Source organism: Ambystoma mexicanum, chromosome 14 (assembly GCF_040938575.1).
Source record: "Ambystoma mexicanum isolate Mex_15411 chromosome 14, UKY_AmexF1_1, whole genome shotgun sequence".
Classification (NCBI taxonomy): domain Eukaryota; kingdom Metazoa; phylum Chordata; class Amphibia; order Caudata; family Ambystomatidae; genus Ambystoma; species Ambystoma mexicanum.
In genome coordinates, this window is record NC_090940.1 from 497946671 (window position 1) to 497971221 (window position 24551).

The following is a 24551-nucleotide window of genomic DNA, read 5'->3' on the forward strand; positions in this document are numbered from 1 at the left end:
CAGTGCCTTGTGAGTGCACATGCACTGTGTCAGTCCACAACTGTTGTTTCTGTGATCTTGCAGATGTCCAGTTATTTGTATGCTTTCATCCTGGCAACGTTGATGTCAGCCTCATGATGCTCTCACTACGCACAACAAATGGTGTCATGCAATTTCGTTGGGCCTCTGTGTCAGTGTGGTGGTGTATTGATGTATTTGACCCTCATGTGACTCTTTTGTACGCAGTAATGGGGGACTGGCCTTTCAGTTCATGGTGTTTTGTGCTGTGTATTGGCTATAGTCGTTGCTTGTAGCTACATTTTGTTGAGGGGGATGTGGTCTGATTTGGTACAGTGCACATGCAGAGGTCTGTGGGATGGTTGAGACACCGCTTCATTTGCATGGTAGGGCTGCTTACATCTTGCATTATGTGGTCAGGTGTCAGGTCCAGTCTGGGCTGCTTTTGGGGTATGAGCTTGCTCCATTCCCTCTGGCACTCGCAGCTAGGTTATGTATGCATGCCCCCCATCTCAGCCAGGTGAAGTATGCATCTCTCCCCCCCATCTCAGCCAGGTGAAGTATGCATCTCTCACCCCCATCTCATCCAGGTGAAGTATGCATCTCTCCCCCCCATCTCAGCCAGGTGAAGTATGCATCTCGCCCCTCCCATCTCAGCCAGATGAAGTATGCATCTCTCCCCCCCATCTCAGCCAGGTGAAGTATGCATTTCTCCCCCCCAATCTCAGCCAGGTGAAGTATGCATCTATGCCTCAATCACCTACCCACATCACATTTCCATGAGCCTAACATGCGACTCAGCGAGAAGCCAGGATGTCTGCCCTGCATGTCGCTCCATGTAGCGTGGAATCATGGAGTTCCGCAGGACCATTGAATCATGGGTTGATCCGGAGTATCGAGCACAACAATGTGTGATGATCTTGTTTGAGTCACATACCATTTGCATGTTGTTTGAGTGGTATAGCTTACGGTTGCAGTACGCTACCTCCATGGCATGTGGGACCACCAATTCCACATGGGTTCAGTCGATGGCGCCAATGCAACCAGGTATGCCGGCCAGTGAATGGAAACCCACTTTGGTGTTTGAGATCTCCTGGGCAGACCGTGGTAAGGAAATGTGTTTGTCTGTGTGCTTGAGGGCATCAAGCACTTGGTTCAACGTACGTGGGAATAATGGTTGTGAAATACCATGCAGTTGCCCCACTGTGTGTTGGTAGGTGCCTGTGGCCAGGAAGTGGAGCATAGACACTACCTTCAGTAGGGGTGGGATGGCGGTGCGTGTTTCAATGAGGCTGACAATGTCGTCATGTATCATGTCCACAATGGTGGTGATGGTGTCCCGGTCCAGGCGGTACAGGGTGTGGATCTGCTCAGCGGTTAGGTTGAATGGACTGGCACTGATGCATGGGATTGGGCGATGCCTGCATGGTGGCACTGGCTGTGCTGGTGGGGCATGCTGGCCCTGCCTTGCCCTCCTTCTCCTCCTGCGTCTCCTCTGTGCTGCCTGTTGTTGTTCTTCTTGTAGTTGTTGTTGTAGCACTTCCACTGCACTCAGGTCCTCTAGCCCCAGCATTGCTAGTAGTAGTGCATTCATTGTGGAGTGTGACTGGGTGTGAGAAGGGGTGGTGATTGAGAGCACCTGTGGCAGCTGGGAACACTGCACATGGCTATTTCTGGTTGGTCCGCGATGGCGGTATTAGCACCATGGCAGTAAGGTACTTTACGGCCTTCACAAAGGCGTTATTTGCATGTACATGTGACTCGTAATGTTCCCCACTTAGCGCCATGGTGGTATTTACGGCATGGGGGTCGCGTGCCCGCACCCTTGGCGCTTTTACCAGCACCGTTGATTACGATGCCACTAATAGCACTATCTCAGGTCATAATCGGCCGTATCGGTAAGCGATGCCGGTAATCCTTTACCGGCATCGTTTTTCACTTACCGCCAGGGTTGTAATGAGGGTAAGTGTCTTTGTATAAGTATGATAAAGTCAAAGTTTAATGGTGAGGCATGATGCTGTTTCCACTTGGTTCAACAAACTTGCTTCAACATCTCTGCATTAAAATACCCTTGCAAATTATTATGAAACAAGCATTGACAAAGCCAATAGTTGTATGTACAAGTTTCACCCTTCATTTAAAAAGGCAAACACGCATTGTGCAGATCAGCAGTCTTTTGTGTAACTCTGGTGAAGACACTTTGTGCTCTGTCATTTATATGTTTGCCATGGCAATAGTTTTGGTCTCTTGTGTAACTCTGAACAAGTTACTGTGCGCTCTGCCATTTATATATTGCCATAGAAATAGTTTGGACTCTGATGAAGACCATTTTGCTTATGAAGTGAATTGCTTTCATTATTTAAAAGAAACATGCATTGTCGAAGTCAATAGTTTGGACTTTTGTATAGACTTTGTGAAACACACTTTCCTTATGAAGCAAACTGCTTTCATTATTTAAATGTAACACACAATGTCAAAGGCAATGGTTTTCACTTTTGTATATGCTCTGTGAAACAGACTTTACTTATAAATGAATTGTTTTCATTATTTAAAAGAAAATACACAATGTCAAAGACCATAGTTTGGACTTTTGTATAGGCTCTAGAAAACACACTTTCATTATAAAACAAATTGTTTTCATTATTTAAAAGTAACACACATTGGGCCTCATTATGAGGTTGGAGGAATGGGTTTACCTGCACCGGTAATGGTGCTAGTGCCGGTAAACCCATTCCTCCCTATTACGAGGTTTCCTTGCAGGACCCGCACAGAATGTCTGGTCAGACCAGAAGTCCTTAACTTTTTTGCACGTTGTAGTGCCATTGATGAACATTTCATAAGTGCAAACATGGGTGATCCCCTCCTCTGTGTGCCAGAAACTAAATCTATAGTGCACTCGTACGTTGCTTGAGCTGTATGGGGGTGCACAATATTGGTATTGATATTGACTTATAAAGCACGCAATCCCAAAGGCATGCGAGAGCTAGGGCATGGAAGGACGGTATGGTAGGGCCATTAATGTGAAGCCTGATTAAATAGAAAATAATGGATCGAAAAGCAAGGTTTTCAAATGTTTATGAAATCTACCAATACCAATGTCAGAGTTTAGCCTAAGCGAGGGCGGTAGCCTGTTGCAGATTCTTGCCACTTGTACTGCAAACATTTTACCTCCAGCAGAATTAAGACTGAATCTGGGGGAACCAGCCAAATGATCACTAAGGTTCGATGTAGGTGTTTAGAGGTGTACTTAGCTAGTCTTTCAGCTAAGTAGGAAGGAGCCTTGCCTTACAAGCATCTGTGAACCCATTTTAAAAGTAATCCTTTCAGCAACCGGAAGCCAGTGAAGTTGTTGCAGAGCAGGGGTAATGTGGGAGATCCAAAAGAATTCTGGTAGGATACTCAAGAGCATCGCAATCTTGTGAAAGAGGGATTTTGGTGAACCAATTAATAAATAATTACAGTAATCCAATTTCGAGCAGATTATTGCTCGCAAAATGGGAGACAGGCATGCAGGAGAGAGATACAGCCCAATCTGTTTAAAAAGTCGTACGTAGTAGGAGGTATTGCTCAGCGTCAAGTTGACTTGAGCAGAAAAATCTATCAAAGGGTCCAAATAAACATCAAGCAATTTTATTTTATTTAGATTGGGTATATTTCCTGCCTCCAACTGGAAAAAAGAAAGTAAAGGTATTTGAGCAGTAAGAAGACTGGCTAGGCAGATCAGCATCAACCCTGTTTTCAAGGTGTTAAGGCTGAACCAGTTAAGTTGTGTCCAAGTTTTAATTTGGTGAAGGATGTCGGAGAGCACACAGCTGTCAGAGCAAAGACAACTGAAAAGTTTCAAAAACACTTGGGTGTCATTTGTGTAACATTGGAAGTCATCTGAGAAAAATGATTGTGGAACTGTTTAACGTCATTGAAGGCCATCATAAAGGCCAAACCCAGAGGGACTCCATATTTTGTAGCTACAAAGTTAATGGATAGACTATTCAGTGTTAAATAGAACTCATGTCCTGTAATAAAGGATGCAAACCACTATCCAAGTTAGGAAGCATCCTAGGAACACAATGAAGCTTTGAAGTTAAAACAGGCTATCACAATGTAGAACAGAATAGTTAAAAACTACAGCCCTTGCTCAGATTTTGTTAAAGCTTAGCCCCAGTTAAGACCGAGGCCAAAAAAACATACAGAAAAACCCCGGCCCACAAGTCATGTACCCAAACCTTAGGCAAAAGAACGCTCCTTCCAGCTGATAGCCCATTATAAACCCTTCTCCAGAACCATCCCTCTCTCGCATATCTCTGGGGAGGACACCGATCAATCAGGACAAACAACTGACTATAAATCATGTGCCCCATGCAACACATTTTCCATGTCGTCAAACCATTTGAGCTTCATGCAATAATGTGAATGAATACTTTGCTTATTATCACAGTGTAAACAACTGCATCAAATTAACCCTTTGGCAAAGATTGCCCATATATTAAAGGAAGAACACAGCAATGTGATGACAATAGAGAAAAAAGATATTATAAGAATAGTATGATGAACCTTATGAGATCATCCCTAAACCCCAACATGGGCATCCTCTCAAGTGGCCAGGGAAAGGCAGCCGCCACCTGGTCCTGACCCTGGGGGTGGTATTATGCTGGAGTATCGTCTGGAAGGGCACTTGTGTAAAGGACAGTGTGAGACCTTTCTAAATGATTCTTCTAATGTTCCTAAAGCCTTAATGGCTTAGTGTAAACAAACTTATACTTTTGAGCTACAAACAACTAGGAACTCCAAATCCCATGATGCCCATAGTACTGGGATGAGGGAGAGGTATTCAGAGTTCATGAAGTGTCATGAACAGTCTAATTGTTGAAAGAGGGGGCACTGTGATGAATCAGTAATGATTCCTCCCACAAACCTGGCCTGTGACCCCTCTCATGTGGCTAGGCAAAGGCAGACACTTCCTGATCCCAACCCTGGTGGTGGTGTAATGTGGGAGGATGACATGGTGAGGATTGGGGGACATTTTGTATGGCTGTTTGCCAAACAGCAGAAGTTAAAAGAATTCACTTTGTTGTTGAGGACTACGAGTCCCATAATCGAAAGAGTATTGCGACGAGAAAGTGGACTGAAGAGGCATGGAGTAGTAGTAGCCAGGCAATTAAGCCTAACAGCCCACACCTGAAGGAATCTGGGAGACCTAAAAGGTCCCCTCAGTTGCAGGAAATTATGAGGAGCTGGAACTGTCACTGCAGTGTGTGCTGTAGTAGCAGAGGCAGAAGGAAGAAGACACAGTGTTGGCAATCCAAGAAGAAGTGGGAGAACCAAAAAAGGGATGCCGTGTCGTTGATGCAGCAGATTTCACCTGCTTTTTTGCGAGGGTCCTGTTCCCCCAAAATCTAAGTTGCACAGGCTACACAACATAAGGCATGCAGTAAGGTTGCCTTTCCCCATTTGAGCCTGATTGTGTAAATTGCCATGCCCGAGTTGGGTCGTAGACCGAAGCGAGGAGATGCAGGTGAGCTGTGGGTCTCAGGAGATAGAGGGGCTGCTTTGTCAAGTGGCCGGACAGGAAACACCTTCAGAGAGGAAGTGTATAGGTCCCTGTGAAGCCAAAAGCCTTAACAATTGTGCCCAAAGTTGTGGAAGTTGTGCAACTCACAGAACAAGGATTACAGAAGCTGTGGGTCCAACCTGGCACTCTGATTCCTTGCACGAGCACTGCTGGCAACAGTATCCAGTCCTATCTTCACTTGCATATATGCAGAAGTGAGCTGTAGTTCAGTGATTTCTTTAACAATGGGACAATGAGAAAGTAGCACTTCTGTGTGATCTGTAATTTTTCCTTTCACTTGCACGAAGAGCAAATGCTGCAGAAAGTCTTTGTTGAATACTTAAAACATTGTAAACTATATGAAGAAGTGTCCCCACAGGTTTCTGAGTTATATACTAATTTGTGAGATACACACTTTGTAGTGTTTGAATATAGTTTAAACACTTTATTTCATATAATTCTCAATCATATTATCCACATAAGTTAATTCACTTAGTTTTTACTTTTTTTCGTTCAACAGATATCAGTATCACACAAATTATTTCACTTTGTGCATTCTTTTGTGACATCAAATTGTGACTTTTCTGGTGATTGGTGCGTTATTTCTTTGTTTATTTACAAAAACCATTTGTGCCAAAATTACTCTGCACGTGCTACTGTTTCGCCCTTACTTGGGCTTTGTCAAGGCACATTCTTTACTTGGTATTGTGTCAATTTTGTGTTTACACTTTACCTTTCAGTGCATACATTTCAATTCCGTGACACAAAGTTGTATAGACGTGTTCATATATACATCAGAGTATTTCTATTTTATTTTTTGTTCCTGAGATAAAACTTCAGTGGGTCTGAGGAGTCAACAGTGGGAGAGGTTTAGTAAGTTTCAGTTGCTTGCTTGCAAGAGGAGAAGCCACGCTATCAGAACATGGTTATTCATAGATGACCTGTAGCTGTATAAGCTTACCTCAAATTGGGTAAATCCACTTTTGTGTTGTTGGTGTTCTGGTTCACATGATCTGTGTCCTTTTGTTTCTCAGTTTAGTATTCTTTTCCAAGCATATATGTAAACCCTATAGTATGGAATAGATAAGGTGTCTCTATTTAGATGGTGCTTGGGCTTGCTGTCTGATAATCCTAACTCTTCATTTAGGTTAATCGTAGTCTGCTTCATGGTGTTTTAGGCTTGTAGTTGTGTAGTGCAGTGGGGTCCGTGCCTTCAAGTTTTGTGCCTCTGCATGTAGTGTTTCAAAGTGTGAAAGCCTGTGTGGCTTGAGAATTCATTTTTGAGTTGCGTCCGGGATACTTAGTGATACTTAGTTCTTTTGCATTTTAAACATATGATGCAAAGCGAGATGCTAATTCATAGTTTCAACTATTTTTTAATTCTTTGAGATTTTATTAATATATATAATTTCAGATTCAGTGCCTTTAATAAATGCAACCTGCTTGTGTGCGAGATTCTGACCATTAATTGGTTGCTCAGTGGTGACGTTATTGTGCCTTCGTAGTTAGTGCAGGTGCATACAGTGGTTCTCAGTATTTCATAGCCTGTGTGTGTGGTGAAATCACCTATGACTAGTCGTCTGGGGACAGTGATTCTTTTGCATTTGATCCCTTTGATGCAACATGGATTGAATTTCCTATTGTAACTTGTCATGCCTAATAAGCTCTTTAAGCCCTTCAGATTAGTGCAAACTTTTAACCTTTGGATGGCTTCTACCTTTTTCTTTTGTGGCTTTAATCCCTGTTCTGTAACTCCCAGTCCCAAGAAATGTAACCTTTTTCTGTACCACTGTGACTTCTGCATTGATACTTTTGCCTCAGCCTTTCTCAACTGGCTGAGTGCATGTCTAATTTCACTGAAGTGGCTTTTTATAACCTCATTTTTCACCAGGAAAACATCCCCATAAACCACAGTTCCCCTCTTGGCTGCATCTAGGAGTGCTTTGTTCAAAAAGATCCCAAACTCATGTCCACTACTGATAACACCAAAGGGAGTACATTTTCATGCATATTGGGTCCCCTGGGACCAAAAGGCAAATAAATGTTGTATATCCCCTGCCAGAGGCACACACCAATACCCTGCTGTTATATCTAAGGTAGTAAAAATCTTAGACCCTTGGATTTGTGCATGACTTTGGTCAATGAATAGGAGAGGCCACCTTGACACAGGTACCCTGTTATGCAGTGTTCTTAAATCTGCACATAACCACCATTGACCATAGTGCTTCAACACACCTTATATAGGTGTGAATGAGGTACTGTGAATGGGTCTAATGATTCCTCTGGACTCCAAGTTCTTAATTATTTCTGCCAAAGACTCTATACAGGCCAAGGGTAGCCTATATTGTTACACAAATACAGGTTCCCTTCCATAGCATTCTAGCAGTGTAGCAACATGCAGATCAGTATGCCCACAATCGTAGGCATCCTTAGCGAATACCTCCTTAAATATTTTTCTTAATTGGTCTTTCTCCTCTTCATTTTTGCATGCATCCGTAGCCTGGATTTGTTCCTCTACCATTTTAGAACATTCTGGAAAATCCTCTAAAGGAGGAATCTCTGGGCTTTCTTCTAATTTAGCCGCAGTATCTCTTTGGAGGGACGCCACTCTCAAGTATCTTGCCACTTCTGCCTCCACCTCCATTTGCTGTTTTTCTTCTGAGTCATATGCATCCACCTGGAATAGGATGCAATCATCCTGATGATGACAATTCACATCTTTTGGTTCTCACCGGCCGACCCTTGCAGGTCCAACTGGAATCTTTCCTCTCTTTTATCTCTCTCTACTTGTGGTGTTCCCCAGGGGTCTAACCTCTCTCCCTGGCTCTTCAGCCACTAACTGGCACCTCTTTCCCACTGCATTGCTACTTTCTGCTCCAATGTTCAATGTTATGCAGATGACACCCAGCTCCCTTTCAGGCTCGCCTCAGCCACCTCTGCTTCTTCTCTCATACCAGACTGTCTGGCCACAATTCAGGAATGGTTTGCCACCAATGATCTCTGCCTTAATGCCAGTCAGACTGAGATTCTCCTCATTGGGACACTCCATCTCTCCTTTGTTCTCACTCTCTCTGGCCGCCCACTCTGGGCCCTCTTTCTGCTCCTTCCTGTGAGGTTAAAAACATTGGTTTCACCTTCGACTCCTCCCTCTCCTTCTCTTCTCACATCTCTGATGTCTCTAAGAAATCAAACTATCAGCTGCACCACCTCAGAGGTATTCTTCCTGTCCTCTCCTTCCCCCAGAAGCTCACTGTCTCTAGACCTCTGATGCTCTCTAGGATGGACGATTACAACAACCTCTTTCTAAATCTACCTGCCTCTACACTTCGACCTTTACAATTTACCCAGAACAGGACTACAAGACTTTTCCTTGGCGTCAAGCCCAAGGTTCATATCTCTCCAGCTCTGAAATCTTTTCAGTGGCTCCCTGTGGCTGCAAGGACCAACTTCAAGACCCTATGCATCATCCACAAGGCTTTATGGGGCCTGAAACTGCTCTACCTCCAACTTTCTCTTCCACAACATCTTCCTTCTCGAGCTCTCTGCTCATCCAACTCCAACTGTCTAAGGGTCAGACACTTCTCCAAGCAGAGAGTTGGGGGCACATCTATCTCCTCGGCTGTGGCCTCCCTCTGGAATAGCCTCCCTGCTTCTCCCAAACTTGAGCAGATGCACCTCCGGTTCCAGAAGCAACTCAAGACCTTCCCTTTCGCTTCTGCTTTCCCTCTTGCTCTCCCCTGCTGATGCACCTGACTAATCCATGCACTGGTCGCCTGGTCACCCTCTGAACTCAAACACAGGCCCCTGCATGCCCAGTTGCCCTTACACTGCTTCCTGCCCCCCCAGCACTTAAGGGTCTGTTTCTGCAACCCTACAGTCCCTTCTCTCTGCACTTATGAGCCATCTGGTAGCTGCACTTGTGAATTAACTGCACTTCCCTCCCTCCCCTCCCCCATGGTACTTCTCCCCTTCACTCTTCCCTGCACTTGCATGATCTGAATGAAACAAGGCCTAGTAAGATCATTATTTTGTCCTCCCTTGGTTTCCCCCTCCTTATCTTGTCCTGCCTAGAAACACCTATGTATAGGTGCTTTATAATTGTCACATCATAGCATATCATAAGGGTACATTGACTAAATTCTGAAGATCGCCTTTGGTTTGGAGTCTAAAGACTCAGGTAATTCACACTGCAAAGTAACATAGCTTTCAGGAATATTCCAAATAACTTGGTTGTTTAAGTCTGCAGTGCAGTACTATTCTTGCATTGATATCCCTAGTGGTGTAGCTTCCTTCAAGTAAATATCCTAACATCCTTTGTTATCCACAAGTATGCAGATGGGATCATCCCCAACTTCCACCAGGGGTGTGTATACACATTCTAGCCCCTTCTGGCTCATGGACTCATTTAGATCCACACATGCATCTAGCTCCATAGTTGTCTGTCCCTTACTGTATTTCAATGCTAGTGTAACCTGCCTTGTGAATGCAGAAATGGTAACATCCTTTGTTACTTGAAGCTCAACTGCATATGGCATTATTTGTGCACACTGGTATACTTGCCTTCTATCCTCAAATTCAGGTGCTACCCCACCCAGTCTGGACCAAACTTGTTGAGACAAAAAATCTAAAACATACTAATTCTGTGCATGATGTCATTTCTCAGATTGAAATTGGCTTTGGTTCCACTTACAATCCATGAATTGTGCAATGCTTTTGGACCCTAGTGTTATTTTCAACATGCATCTCCCCACAATCCTTTGTCCCACATCAGGACCATCTAAACCGAATATTTGCTGATTTTTAATTTTCAAATGTTGGGATCTCTTCTCTGTTAAGTGTTTGTTTAAACACGTTCTCATTAATGAAATTCCTCTCCAGTTACAGTGCTAACACTGCCTCCATCATTTCCGGATGCCTATTCATGTGCATCAGCATCCAGGCCTGGCCTTCCTTCATTTGTATTTCTGCAATAGTTGAAATATACTTTTCCGGATCTGACACTGAAACATCACATTGTTCATATTCTTCATCCCTTAGCTACAACCACAATGTGTTCTCATCTATCTCTGTTAGCCAGTTCTTGTTGGGATCCAAATCAATCTACAATGACTGCTTTTCTTTTTCTCCTTGCATTTCATCCTGACGTATGAGAATTAAAGTGACACTAGGTACACAGCCATTTTGAAGATACACCTCCACTGCTCTCTCTGACTTGGCGATGTTATGACATTCTTTTGCATTGCTAATCTGGCACACCACCTTTTGAGGAGTCAGGGGCTTTATAGCCAAAGACCACGGAACCCCATTTACCCCATTAATCTCAGCTGACAGTCTCTTCAGATGATTCATCCTTATAGCAATGGGGTCTCCTCAATGGATGTGACCACCATTTCTTGCCTCAGTCTATGTTTCCCTACCTTGATGTCAACTACAGTGGCACCTTCCACCGGTATCTCTTCCCCATGGAAATCATGCACAGGGCTTCCAATATATCTTAACTTCAACATGTCTTGTGGAGGTCTCCTTTCATTTATGCTATCCCGCATTTAAAGTCACCTGTTCGCCTGTATCCACCATTGCAAATATGGTGCATTGCTCTTCTACTGTAATAGAGGCATAATATCCGTCTTCACATTCTCCAAGGTATCATAGAAAATGTGAATTGTTGCTAATCACAGGGTGGATCTTCTTTAGGCCTGCCAGGCTTCTTGCCAAACAAAGGTGGATGTGAAATGACATTTTACCCCCCTTTTTGACAATCTAATTTTTCATCTCTCTGTTTATTTTTCTGTCTTGAGAATCCATTTGATGCTTTGCTGTTGATTGCCCCACTTGAATAGTGGCACCTCTTGGGTTCAGCCCATTAATTTTCTGCTTTCTCCACATCATTTTGATTTTCTTCAAATACCTCCGCTCTGGTGCACAACTGCTTTGTGTTTTCATTAGCATCATGCAGCAGTAGGTCAACATGTTGTGCTTGGACCTCAAATGGCTCTTGCACTCTGCCTATCAGTTTCACCTCTTGCAACATCTCTGGCTCGAAATGTTCCTCTGGGAACTCACCTGTAAGTGTACTTTGGGAAATGTTAATCTCTGTGGAGAAATAAGCACAATTAGAATTATCAGGTAACGAAAGCCTATCACCTGCCTTTGTACTTTTTCTGTTTTCACTTGTCATTTCACTTAATTTTGTTTAATGTATTTCTGATGTATTTGGTGCAACGTTAACCATGCAATGGTCCACTTGCTCGCTGGCTATCCATTTTGTTCCATTATATGCTCCTCATCCCTTTCATGTGGCATGTTCTTTTTGGATAGTTTTTTAAACCGTTGTTCTTTGGGTTCGTCCTGCAAATTTTTCCAAAGGAGACAACAGTTTGCTTTAACTTTAGATTAAGCAAATTAACAAGGAGGGTCCTGGGAGACCCTCTGCTAGACATTAGTCCTGGTTATGAGATCCTTACCCAGATTCTTTAGCTCACTATCTTTCACAGAGGAGAAATATCAAAACACATCAGTCTTTGTCCTGCCCCGGGGCAGTCCAGCACAGTAAGGCTAGACAATTCTCTTCTGAACAAGAGTGCCAACAGCATCCCCAGACACGTGTTTCGGTATGGTTGGACCTCATCAGTAGGGTGGAGCTGTGCCTCTCTAAGATTAGTGAGCAAGGGGTCCACATCTAGATTCTCCTAATAACCTAGAGTGAGACCCAAAGTTACTTAAATTATGCAAATGAACAGGTGGGGTCCTGGGAGTCCCTGTGCCAGACATTAATCCTGGTTTTGAGATTCTTACCCAGATTCTTTAGCTCACTATCTTTCACAGAGGAGAAATATCCAAAACATATCAGTCTTTGTCCTGCCCTGGGGCAGTCCAGAACAGAAATGCTAGGCAATTCTCCTCTGAACAAGAGTACCAACAGCATCCCTAGACACATGTTTCAGTCTGATTGGACCTCATTAGTAGGGTGGAGCACTGCCTCTCTAAGAATAGTGAGCAAGGGGTCCACGTATGGATTCCCCTAGTAACTTAGGGTGAGATCCAAAGTTACTTAAATTATGCAAATTAACAAGGGGGGTCCTGGGAGTCCCTCTGACAGACATTAGTCCTGGTTATGAGATCCTTACCCAGATTCTTTAGCTCACTATCTTTCAGAGAGGAGAAATATCCAAAACATATCAGTCTTTGTCCTGCATCCTGCCCTGGGGCAGTCCAGCACAGAAATGCTAGGCAATTATTCTCTGAACAAGAGTACCAACAGCAACCCCAGACACATGTTTTGGTCTGGTTGGACTTCATCAGTAGGGTGGAGCTGTGCCTCTCTAAGAATATTGAGCAAGGGGTCCACGTCTGGATTCCTCTAGTAACTTAGGGTGAGACCCATAGTTACTTAAATTATGCAAATTAACATGGGGGTTCTGGGAGTCCCTTTGCCAGACATTAGTCCTGGTTGAGATCCTTACCCAGATTCTTCAGCTCACTATCTTTCACAGAGGAGAAATATCCAAAACATATCAGTCTTTGTCCTGCGTCCTGCCCTGGGGCAGTCCAGCACAGAAATGCTAGGCAATTCTCGTCTGAACAAGAGTACCAGCAGCAACCCAAGACACGTGTTTCGGTCTGGTTGGACCTCATCTGTAGTAGTCTTAGTCACCTTTTCTCTCAAATGTCTGTCTCTAGTATCGAGCACGACTTGGTCACTTTGCACTATTTCTGTTTTGGCCCAATTCCACCTATCCCATTGCATGTATCCAATGTTCTTGGACTTTCTACTTACCTGTCTCCAATTCCTCTGTACCTATTGATCTACAACCTCCCAGGACCTCTGTAAAATAACATTTCTGTATGTCTTCCCTTAGTTCGTAGGCACATTGATGTGTCTGTAATTGGTGCCAATCAAATTATCAATGAATACATAAATAGTTTGCTTCTCCAGAATTAAATAGAACACAAAAGAACAATCCCTTGACCCCCAAGTGTCCATGGTCTAGGACAAAACATAAACCCCTAATTACTGATGTTCAAATAATTTACATATGAACATATTTGGTGGGTGCATTAAGGTAAATCCTCCTGAAGAAAGACTTACAATTCCTTGGATAATAACACTAGCCCCTTAAGATGAGATCTAAAGAGGTCATTGATGACTTTCATAGAATCATCATGATATAATAATGCATAAAGAAATGATCATACAAAGCAAATCAAGGGATAAACAGCAACTGGGCTTTAGGCCCCAAATAAACTACCCAACAAGTGAGTATAATCTAAAAATTGTCTAGAAATGGATAATTGTAGGATAGCACAGTTTTATATGAATGATCAAATATTTCTCATTGTATAACTACAGAGCATGAATACAAAATGCAAGAAGAAGACAACTTCATAGATTCAGCGGACACTGTTCATAACTAAACTGCCATCCAACCTCACTTGTGTGGAAGCAGACTAAGTACATTCGAAACCCACTACTGAAATGGAATTTACTGTATTCCAACTTGTTTCTCTATCACTGGGTGGTGCATGGGGGGCAGAGATGGGTCATTATTGGTTGCATGTTCATTATTACAGATACTCAGAGTTGCCAAACAGTTGTTGCCACTGGATTAGCTTGGAACCAGTACATTCTGCCCAGTCAGGGGGAGTTTAAAGTTCTGGTGTTCCTATTGGCTGACATGCTCCACAAATTCTTATTTACAGCAGTATTATGGCCACTCTGGTTGGCCTGAAAAACAACCAATCAGTCCAGTTCAATGACCTGCAGGAGGGATTAACCATGACTCTGTATTAATGGATATTAAAACGTTGAACTGGTAGCATCCGCTCCTTGGGATATGTTGCCTGACTTTGTTGTGGCACCCAAGCAAGTGAACATTCATAAGATTAGCTTTACAGAATACAAAAAAGGCAAACAATAGCAGGATGCAAAGAAAGGAGGATCCCTAGAAGGGAAGGTGTTAGTGGACAGTAAATTCCCAGTTAAAAACAATGGCATACAAGGAACTAAAACTGCACATGCAGAATGTTTATATTAAGTGGGCTAAACAAAGTAGAAGCCAAAAATGTAACATGTTGAATCAGATGTGAGGTGATATTACAGAACAGATGATTTGGTAATACTACTTGAATGTCATACTTGGTAGGCTATGAGAATTTGCCATCTTGTCACTTATGGCTTAGACCTGATGGTATGTTTTCTGTTTTGTTCTCAGATTGTCTTAGCTTTTTAACACTTGACAGCTGCACACATGATCAACCTATTGGCTCTTTCTCTCATTACATTGCACTTGCCTCAGATCTAGATAGTGTATGTGAATTGTGTGGTGAACATTTTATTCTATGGTACTTATTTAAGTACTTTAAGGGTGCAGAAGGAAAAGACTAACACATAGGTGATATCATGATTGTCATAGACGTTTATTTGAGATGAAATTAAAGAGAAAACCTAGCTCTCCCTATATCTCTGATGGGGTTTCTTGCCTCAACTAAAGTGCTAATGGGTCTGTCAGGATGTCTTAGTAAATTAAAGAGTCCATAGTCCTGTGTTAAAATTCCCTATCTCTGTCCCTTACACGTATAACTAAACTAAACAGCTGTATCAATGTTCTTGATCCGGGAGAATGGTTCCCTCCTCCAAGACTAGGTGGCACAGTGGTGATTGAAAGTTTTCTACCAGGGGGAATGCCTTCCCCTGGTTTTATTGCTACATAAACAAAAGAACGGGTTTAAGGTCTTGTAACACTCTGCATCAGAAAGTTCAACACTTTGTTTATCAGGGCAAATTACTCAATTCCCCAGGATCACTGATTTGATCCTCCTTGTAGGTACAATTGCCAGGACAATGATTCCCTTTCTCCTGGTCTTCTTCAGCATTGCTGTCCCGGTTCACAACACCAGAGGGACTGTCTCCCTTCCTCTGTTTTTTCGTAGACTCTATTTCACAGTTCACAACACCCAGGGGAATGATTTCCTTCTGCTGGCCTTTCTCAGGCTTTGCTTTATAGTTCACAACACCAAGGGAGAATTACTCCCTTTCCCTGGCCATTCTCTTGAAGGAAAGAACTAATTGTAATGAGGGTCCCACACCCATGTTTTTCTTCTTCCCACAGCAGTACTTGGTATTCTGTCCTGCCAAGTATTACGATGCAGGGAATGGTTTTCTGTCTCCTTCTCTTCTTATGGGTGCGCATCCCAGACCTGTACATTTCTGTGACTTGGTTTTGGCAGACCTGGTTCCCTCTCCTGACAGGTAGTGCGATGGGAACAATGACTGGCAATCTGCTTTCTCGCATTGTCTGCTCCAACAGTGGTTTGCAACCAACCATTGTGCCGAGGAGGTTGAATCCTGATGCACTCTGTATAATTGTTATCTTCAGTAGTGGTACACAACCAACCACTGTAACAAGGAAGATGACTCCTGATGCACTCCCTTTAATGGTTATCTTCAGTAGTGGTATGCTACCAACCACTGTACCGAGGAAGATGACTCCTGAGGCACACTCTATTAAGGTTATCTGCAGTATTGGTATACAACCAACCACTGTGTCAAGGAAGATGACTCCAGAGGCACTCTCTAATATGGTTATCTTCAGTGGTGATCTGCGACCAACCACTGTGCTGAGGAAGATGACTCCTGAGGCACCCTCTCGCTCCTTTCACTATTGCTGTTACACCTGGTTCCCATCTGGATTTTCTTGTTCTTCCATTACATCTTTCTCGGGAGTTCTTTGGCAGTTCTTGGTGGGTCTGTGTCTCTTTGCAATCGGTCCACTCTTGTGCGGCTCAGCTGCAGGATGTTGCTGGAAGTCACAGTGTTCTTCTGTGACCATTCGGTTCACCCGCTTCAGATTATGCCTCTGCCTTCCAGCTCCCAGTTTTGCTCTGGAGTTGTTCTACTCCAAAGTACTAATGATTCCAGATGGACTTGCAGAGCAGGTTGCTTGCGGCTTCTTGGACATCCTCTCATTGAACTTACTGGGCTGGACTGCCTCTACAGCTGGTTGGCTGGCTCTCGTCATGTAATGCTTTGTCTATTTGTTTATTGGCTGGTTGGCAATGGTTGACATTCTGTTTTAAGTCCCTTTTCAATGTGTTTGGCCCTTTGATCTTAATTCCTCTGCATCTCCTCCTCATCCCACTATGTCTGTCGTCACTCACCCTTGGGTAGTCCATGTTCTTCCTCATCTCATTGGAAGTTAAATCTTTGGAGCTACATAGGTACATGGGTTGGTTAGCTTTATTACTCGGGTTTAGAAAGTGGGGAGGTGTATAAGGTGATGGGTGAGGGGCATTATACTGCATCTCCCTTAGCTGTTTTTCATTGTCTCTAGAGGGGGAGTCTCTACCCATGAGATCCTCCCGCTGAGTACCACCTCAGGGGGACTATCGGCTAATGGCCTCACCTCCTAGCCTCATGGCAGGGGACTCCCCATCAGGGAGAAGTGACAGAATCCAAGGATTCATCACCGAACACAAAAATAGTATTAGGGTTACAAAAATGTATAATTACAAAATATCAGTATAATTATGCACACTTATAATCCACATACATACATTTATTAGTGTTCAAATATGGCCCTCAGAGTAATTACAAAATAGCACTGAGAAATAAGAAGCTTCTAATGTTCCCCAAAGGGAACATTTTGTACAGGTTACTTGCTTTATACCACCAAACTTTTATGTCCTTTTTTCAAGTTTCAAAATACAATAAATCACCTTTTGCCACAAGGGAGAGTCTGCATAATTGCCTTCAATCCAGGACTTCATTACTGTTTTGCCTTGCAGCATTCATAAACGTCTATATTAATAATGTTTCTGATGTTGACATGCCTTAATTGTCTTCGGTTAATACTCAGAGTTAGATAGTTGGGGTTAGATAAGATCTTTTTTGGAGGAAATTAATGATCTACCTGCATGTGGACATGATGGTGATGTTATGCAATTGTGTACAATCAAAGATTGCATGCCACAGATTATTTAGCCATTTACTTAAATATAAAATATGTGTAATTTTCTTTGAACCACCATTTAGTTGCTTTTTCAGGAGTGTAGTCAAGTTGAAGGTGAGTTAAATATGGATGTACTCGCATAGTCACTGCTCCAAAAGCATTGGGCCTCATTACAGGTTTCTGGACCGGAAAACTACAAGTCTGCCTGCCAAAGCCGCTCTGCCCAACAGGTCTGACCCTGCTGGGAGCAGTGGCCATGGTAGGAAGATTTGTCACGGGAGCACCTGCACCATTGCCGGTGCTCCTGTGTCCCCACTCACATAGAGTCCCAGAGGTCTCTATGGGAATGGGAATTAACAAATGTACCAGACCCTGACTTCCCAGCCGCCTGACTTGTAATAGCCCAGTCAGGTGCCGGTAAATTATGACGGGTCCAGCAGCAACCTGCCAGTATTACCAGCAGGGTTACCGCCAGACCCGTAATGAGGCCCATTGTGTGGACAGTAAAGGCATGTACCCTCTAGCTCAATACTAAATTCCTCAGATAATCCTATTATACAGTTAAGGAAGTACTTGCCCAATGGCTGTAGATATTCTCAAATAAACAATTGCTCATATTGGAATACATGGTTACAGTAATTAAACACTCTGTATATGAGTTTCAACCATGGTCTCCTGATTTCAAATCAATGCCTTTCCTTTCTTTAAACAAGATGAAAGTTGTATACGATGAACATAACGTAGCTGAGGTGGTTGTTGTATTGCCTCTATTTTAAAGCTGCCTTTCTTCGGATAAATTAACCTCTTTTATTAATTGAATATATGTAAGGTGCCTATACAAGAAATGGTGTTTCCAGACACCAACATATTAATTAAACATGTCTTTAAATTTCACCCTATAATGATTGAAATATTTTGTGAACTCAGACTTGAAATGAAACCTATTCCGGTTAAGTGAATCTATGCTGAACTTCGTATATACACTGCAGAGCCAAAGTGGTTTCTGTATTAATGGTGAAGCTGGTATTGTGACATAAATAAACAATACAATACATAGAATACATATTTGGCACAACAAAGGTGTGGTTCCCAACAAAGCTCCAGATATTCCCCAGCATATCGGTTTCTTGTACAGAGTGGGGTTAAGCAGCCTGTTGTTCTTCATCACACAGTATGAAGAACTTCCACCATTTGGACCTTCTTGCTGGACTAAGAGGACATGAATCTGGCTGCAAAGTTGGTGGGTCAAGAGTTGATAGCGTGGCTGCCAAATGCTGACACTTTACAACTGAAAAGCTGTCATTAAAAGAGAATGTGCATATCTGGTCTCTGTAACTGTGACAGTGTCATCATTCTTTCCTCCTCATTATCACAACTTCACAAACTTGTGTTTTTAGAACTAGACTTGGATAGATAACCTTTATTTTGCTCATAGCACAATTTTTCTCAGTGTCATTATCGGTATATGCAGGTGGTTGTGGTGATGGAGAAGGAGACCATTAACATACATATATCAGCTCTGAAGTAGGGGGGATGGACCAAATATTAATAAGTTAACAGTGGTATAGACCAATTTCTGGACACATCTTTACACAAATTGGATTCATTGACGGGTAATTGTTAGGCTTTGACATTACACAGAATTGCAATAAATAAAACCACTCCACTGCCAACAGAAAGAAAGCACACAACAGAGGTAAAAAATATAAATGAAAGAAACAGTATGGTATGTTATGTTAAAGGTTCTAGTACCACACATTGTTACCACATGGGTGGTCTATTGGCGCTGTGGTGAATCTTCAGTGCAAGGTTTGTAGCTTCAGTTCTGAGAAACCGGTCACTGAGCATTGGTGCATTTTCAGTTGGTAGCCATCATCTGGTGCTAAGGTGAGATTGTGTATGGCTTGGCTACATGTTGGGTGTTGTGAAGTGGGTGCGGTTCGTAGTACGGTAGAGGTATGTTTGTGTTTAGTTCACAGTTTGAGGGTGAGTATGCAGACTGGTGAGCTTTTAGTGTGGTTAGTTGGTAGCAATACATTTACCACTGCCAACAATCCATATAGGTGTGATACATTAAGGTTCCCAACAATCGATTTAAGTTTGGTACACCTCCTGCCCCCAAAAATCCATCTGAGTGTGCTACATTTTCTACCCCTAACAATCCATCTAAGTGGGGTACACCTCCTATCCCCAACAATTCATCTAAGTGCAGTACATTTACTAACTCTAACAATTCATCTAAGTATGGTACATTTCCTACCCCCAACAATTCATCTACGCGCGGTACATTTCCTACCCTCAACAATCCATCTAAGTGCGGTACATTTCCTACCCCCACCAATCCATCTCAGGGGGCAAGAGCCAGCATGATACAGATGCTACATCTTGGCCATCTCATTGCACTGGAGGGAGCATAGGGCCAGCCCATTCAGCTAGACCTGATGTGGAGCATGGTTATTCTAGGCATACAGGTTGAGAGCACACATGATTAATTTAGACAATGGGGCAACATGCAAGATAAGGCTAATCTTTTTAAGTAGTCAACATAGATAGTCTCAATGGTGGCTGTGGTACATTAACTATACAGAAATGTATATACCCACCACTGGAATTACAATTTTTAAAAATTTTTATTGATCTAGTTGAAATTCAACTTTTCAATAAGAGTTCATTAATACATATATACAAAACATAAACATCATTACATTGTTGTTACATAAGTTATAATTTTAAAGTACATTTCAAAAATTATAAAAATGAGACATACAAAAAAAAGTAATCAAAATAGATAAAAGTGATACAACAATGTACCATGTCAAACTGCCATATGCAGTCATTTCCTCTGGTGACAACATAGGGTTGGTGTTAGATATTTTCTTCAATTTTGAGCTGTACAATAAATTTGGCTATTGCTATCTGAATCATCAATATGTTTGTGTGATACAATTTAAACCATAAATCTTGGGCCGTCAAGTTTTTGTTATGTTGAAAGTGAGGCCGAAAGTACAAAATGAACTTAGTTGTTAGCATCTTACACCTTAGCATCTTACATTCAGTTAAAATGTGCTGGATAGTCTCTTTACACAACAGAATGCGGCAGAATCGACAAAAGTTCTCTGCTTCTGTTATTTGGTGGCGTCATGCTTTTATCTGTTTAGTTCCCACTAAGTCCAGACAAAAGCACAAAAAAGTCTGCCTTAGCCGTGGATCAGGAATTTTTAAGAGGTATTTTTCGCTGATACAAATACACCTATAAAGAAGCTTGTGTTGTACAGGGAGAATTTTGTGACTTTGAAGTCAAGTATTGTTTCGAAAGCTGGAACATTTGAACTCTTGAGAGGGGAACCCCTGTGTTTGATGAACTACCTTGAACTTGGGGAAGGAGGGCTGATTACAAACCAGAGAGCGAGAAGAAGCTCTGAACTTTCCTTTGAAAAGTATTAATTTGTTATTCTGACATCCCTACACATTGTATGAAGTTAGTTGTAAGGGCAAGTATAGGTTTTTGGACATAGACAAATGTTTTTAACTTTGGACATCCTGACGCATACTATCCTTAATTTTCTTTAGGTAGGGAAATCCTACCTTAGCATAGAGAAAGTTAGGCATTAATCCACTCTGCCTTTTTTATTAATAAAACGTTATTAAAGAACTTGAACCTGTTGTGTGTATCCGACTCATGATGCCTTCACAACACCGACAATACCTTCTTGCTGTGGCTTAGAACTGGAGGTGAACTTCCAGCGACGGCTACTAGGTGGTGATCGTCTGGGTGGCAAGAGATGTACAGATGCAAGTGCCTTTGGGTAGCACTTTTCAGAAGCAAATCATACCCTCAATGATCTCCAAATTGATGTACAATGGGGTAATTTCAAGACTGACAAAGCCAGATAGACCTATTAATTCAAATGCATGCACATTTACAATACACTTGCAGGGGGCTTGAACAAACATTGCTGTCTCATGAGTCATTATCCCAACTAACAGCCTCTCACTTTGCCGACCCATAAAGATACAGAGATAATAACATTCAGACCTGATACTTTCCATCTTTTTCTCCAAATCCCTTCCCAGGCATTCAACTGGCACTGTACCAGCCCCACCAGTTTCTCTAAGACAATGAATCATTGCCAGACTCTCTCCAGCCCACTCCCTTCTGCCCTGAAAATGCTCTAGAATTCTGGAAACACATGCCTGATATGTTGATGATTGTGCTAACACTGATCTTGCAAAGGAAGTGGCTTGACATACCAATTCTCAACTGGACTGCACCTACTATGACTGACACCAACCCATTCCCTCCTGCCTTCCTCATAGCACTAACAGGGTGGCATGTTTTCTCTTTCACTGATCTTCAGTTCACTGAACCTTTCCCCACTTAACAAAGTGTACCATTTAGACCTTCAAGATTGCAATGTGTGGGGTAGTTCAAAATCTAATACAGGCCTATCTTAGCAAATCTAAAAAATCAGGCACAGATAATGGGCAGTGAAGTTAACAAAAGTGTGGCCGGAAGGAATTAGCAAGCGAGGTGAAGAGGCTGTTGGGTGCAGAGCAAGGCATGCAGAGAGAGGAAGCTGGTGGAAGCAGGAGAGATAAGAAAGGGTGAAGGACTTTATGGAAGGTGGAAGGGAAGATCACAGAGGCTGGTAGCAAAATTTTAGGAGGGGAGGAAGGAGCAAAGAAGGGGTGGGGGTTGGAGCAGATGATCCAGATGAGGAGAAGAGAAAGAACAAGAAGGATGCCGGTGGAGAGGTGTGGAAGGGGATACTAAGAGGGTGCTGAAGAAGACTACCAGGAGGAGTAATAGAACATCGATGGGGAAGTAAGGAGACACAAGCAGGAAGTAGGAAGGAGGTATCAGGAGGTGTTTGAAGGAAACCGGAGAGAGAGATAGGTGTGCATATGAGGTACTCGGGAGCAGGAGAAATAGAGCACTAGGAAGGAGAGGAGGATATACAAGGAAGAAGATGGAAAGTTGGAGAAGGCAGAGGAAAACCCTGCACCTGATAAGGGTGTGGCTGGGAGGATTGGACAAATGAGTGCATTGCAAATTTGCAAAGAGGTTGAAGAATAGAAGCAGATTCAAGAAGAGAGGATAAGAGGTGCAAGCAAAATAACTGTTGTGCCAAGTTGAGGAGGAAAGCAAAGACTCTATTTTTGTGGGTGAGGCCAGGACCTTGAAAAAGGAAAATTATGAGAAAGTAGAGAACACTCCCCTAGCTAAAAACGGCGTTCCAGCCTCTTGGTGGATGCTCTGAGGATTTCTTCATCACCACAATGTCTCAGATATCAGCCTTGTGCAGGCCTAAAATGTAAACACATGGTGGGCTGGAGAGCTATGTCGAACACCTTTCTGACACTCAGGAATATAATAAGATGTCCTAGGTGCACCAACCCCGGAGACAAGAATAATGTGGGAGGCACCTGAAATCCAGAGACAGCAAATGACTGTGAATTGATTATCTATCCTAGTAAAGAAACTCAGGTTTGTATTTACAAACTTCATTTACAAAGACAGTTGATCCAAAGAGAAGGCATTCTATTATTGTCTAGACTTTGCTTGTTTTGAGTTTTTTCCAAAAACCTGTGCATACCCCTAATAAACATTTGTTTAACAATATCATATCTATGTATGGCTTTTGTCCATCCTACCCAGTTCAGAAGTGGTATTAACAAGGCTTGCTCATGAGACCCCAACATGCCCATCACCTCCATTGTTAAGGTTTGTGAGGAAGACAATGCTCCTTTTCAATGCACCATAGGTTTGTCAAGCTTGGAACACATAGTATAGACAGTCTGGACTCCAGGCAGGTGGTCCGGTATAATATAAACTGACATGAAAGCAATGTTACATGGTAGTAATTTAAGATCTATTGCAGCTAGGTCAGTGTTGGCCTTAAAATATGGTAAAGATGTTAGAGAATGAATAGTGTATGAATATTACGAGAGCATAGCTAAGGTCTTGAGCTTCATCCATGGAATTGATTTGTTTATAGTGGAAGTGGATCTGGTGTCCCAGTTAGTGTGTAATTTATTTAAAGCCACCATGATAGAAGTAATATATTTGGCCAAAAGTCTTCTGGGAAAGAAGTGCTTTGAGTCATCCCATTCAGGGTATAATCAAGGCAAAGGAAGAATGAACAGGCACCCTTAATCTCTGAGTCCTTAATTTGCCCTAGCACAAGAAATGACCCATCCCTCCAGTGCACATTTCACCAAAAAATCTGAGTGGCTGAGAACCTGTTTAAGAAAAGACCATATTTGTAGAAAATCAAGGCTTGCTCTACCTAGCTGAAAACAATATTGGAGATGATGACAGACCCTATACCAGCTTGGTACCATACCCCTTTAAAATAACTTTGCTGGTGCTAGTAATTGTACACCTGATGGCAGGCTATCAAGGCATAGCTAAGAAATTCTTAGCAGGATTTTCTGACCCACAATATACTACCTTGTCAAGAAAGTTTTAGATGTATTTGCTTTTTGCCAGAAGACCTCTTTAGTCACTACGCAACAAGCCCGCTTCCAACCTCTGCATGTCATTGATGTACCAGTTTCCATGTCATTCTTAAACATTACGGGACTCTTGAGTCCTTTCAAAGTAGTGAAACAATACTTATTGTGGATTGTAGATTATGATACACATTATTTAGAGACATTTCCCATGAGAAACAACTGGTCACCAAACATTTACTTTCGTACTTTATCCGAATTGACTTTCCAAATAGGATCCTTGTTGATCTTGAGTAGTTATTGTTGACAAAATGTATTATATAACTTAAAATCACTTCACATACGGAGATATTCTGTGCCACTATCTCTAGGCCTCAAATAATGGATTATTTGAAGGATTTAATCAGAACTTGAAAAACCAATTCAGAAAGTTAGATGAAGATCCAAAGAGATGCAACCATCTCCACCGATGGGCCCTGTTTGCTGAGAGTAAGACATCACAGACTTCGATGGGACTGTCCGTCTTTGAACACCTTTATGAGTGGGAGGCCTTGACATGCTTAATGTAGGATGGTAAAATAAAAAACAGACCATTTGGCAAC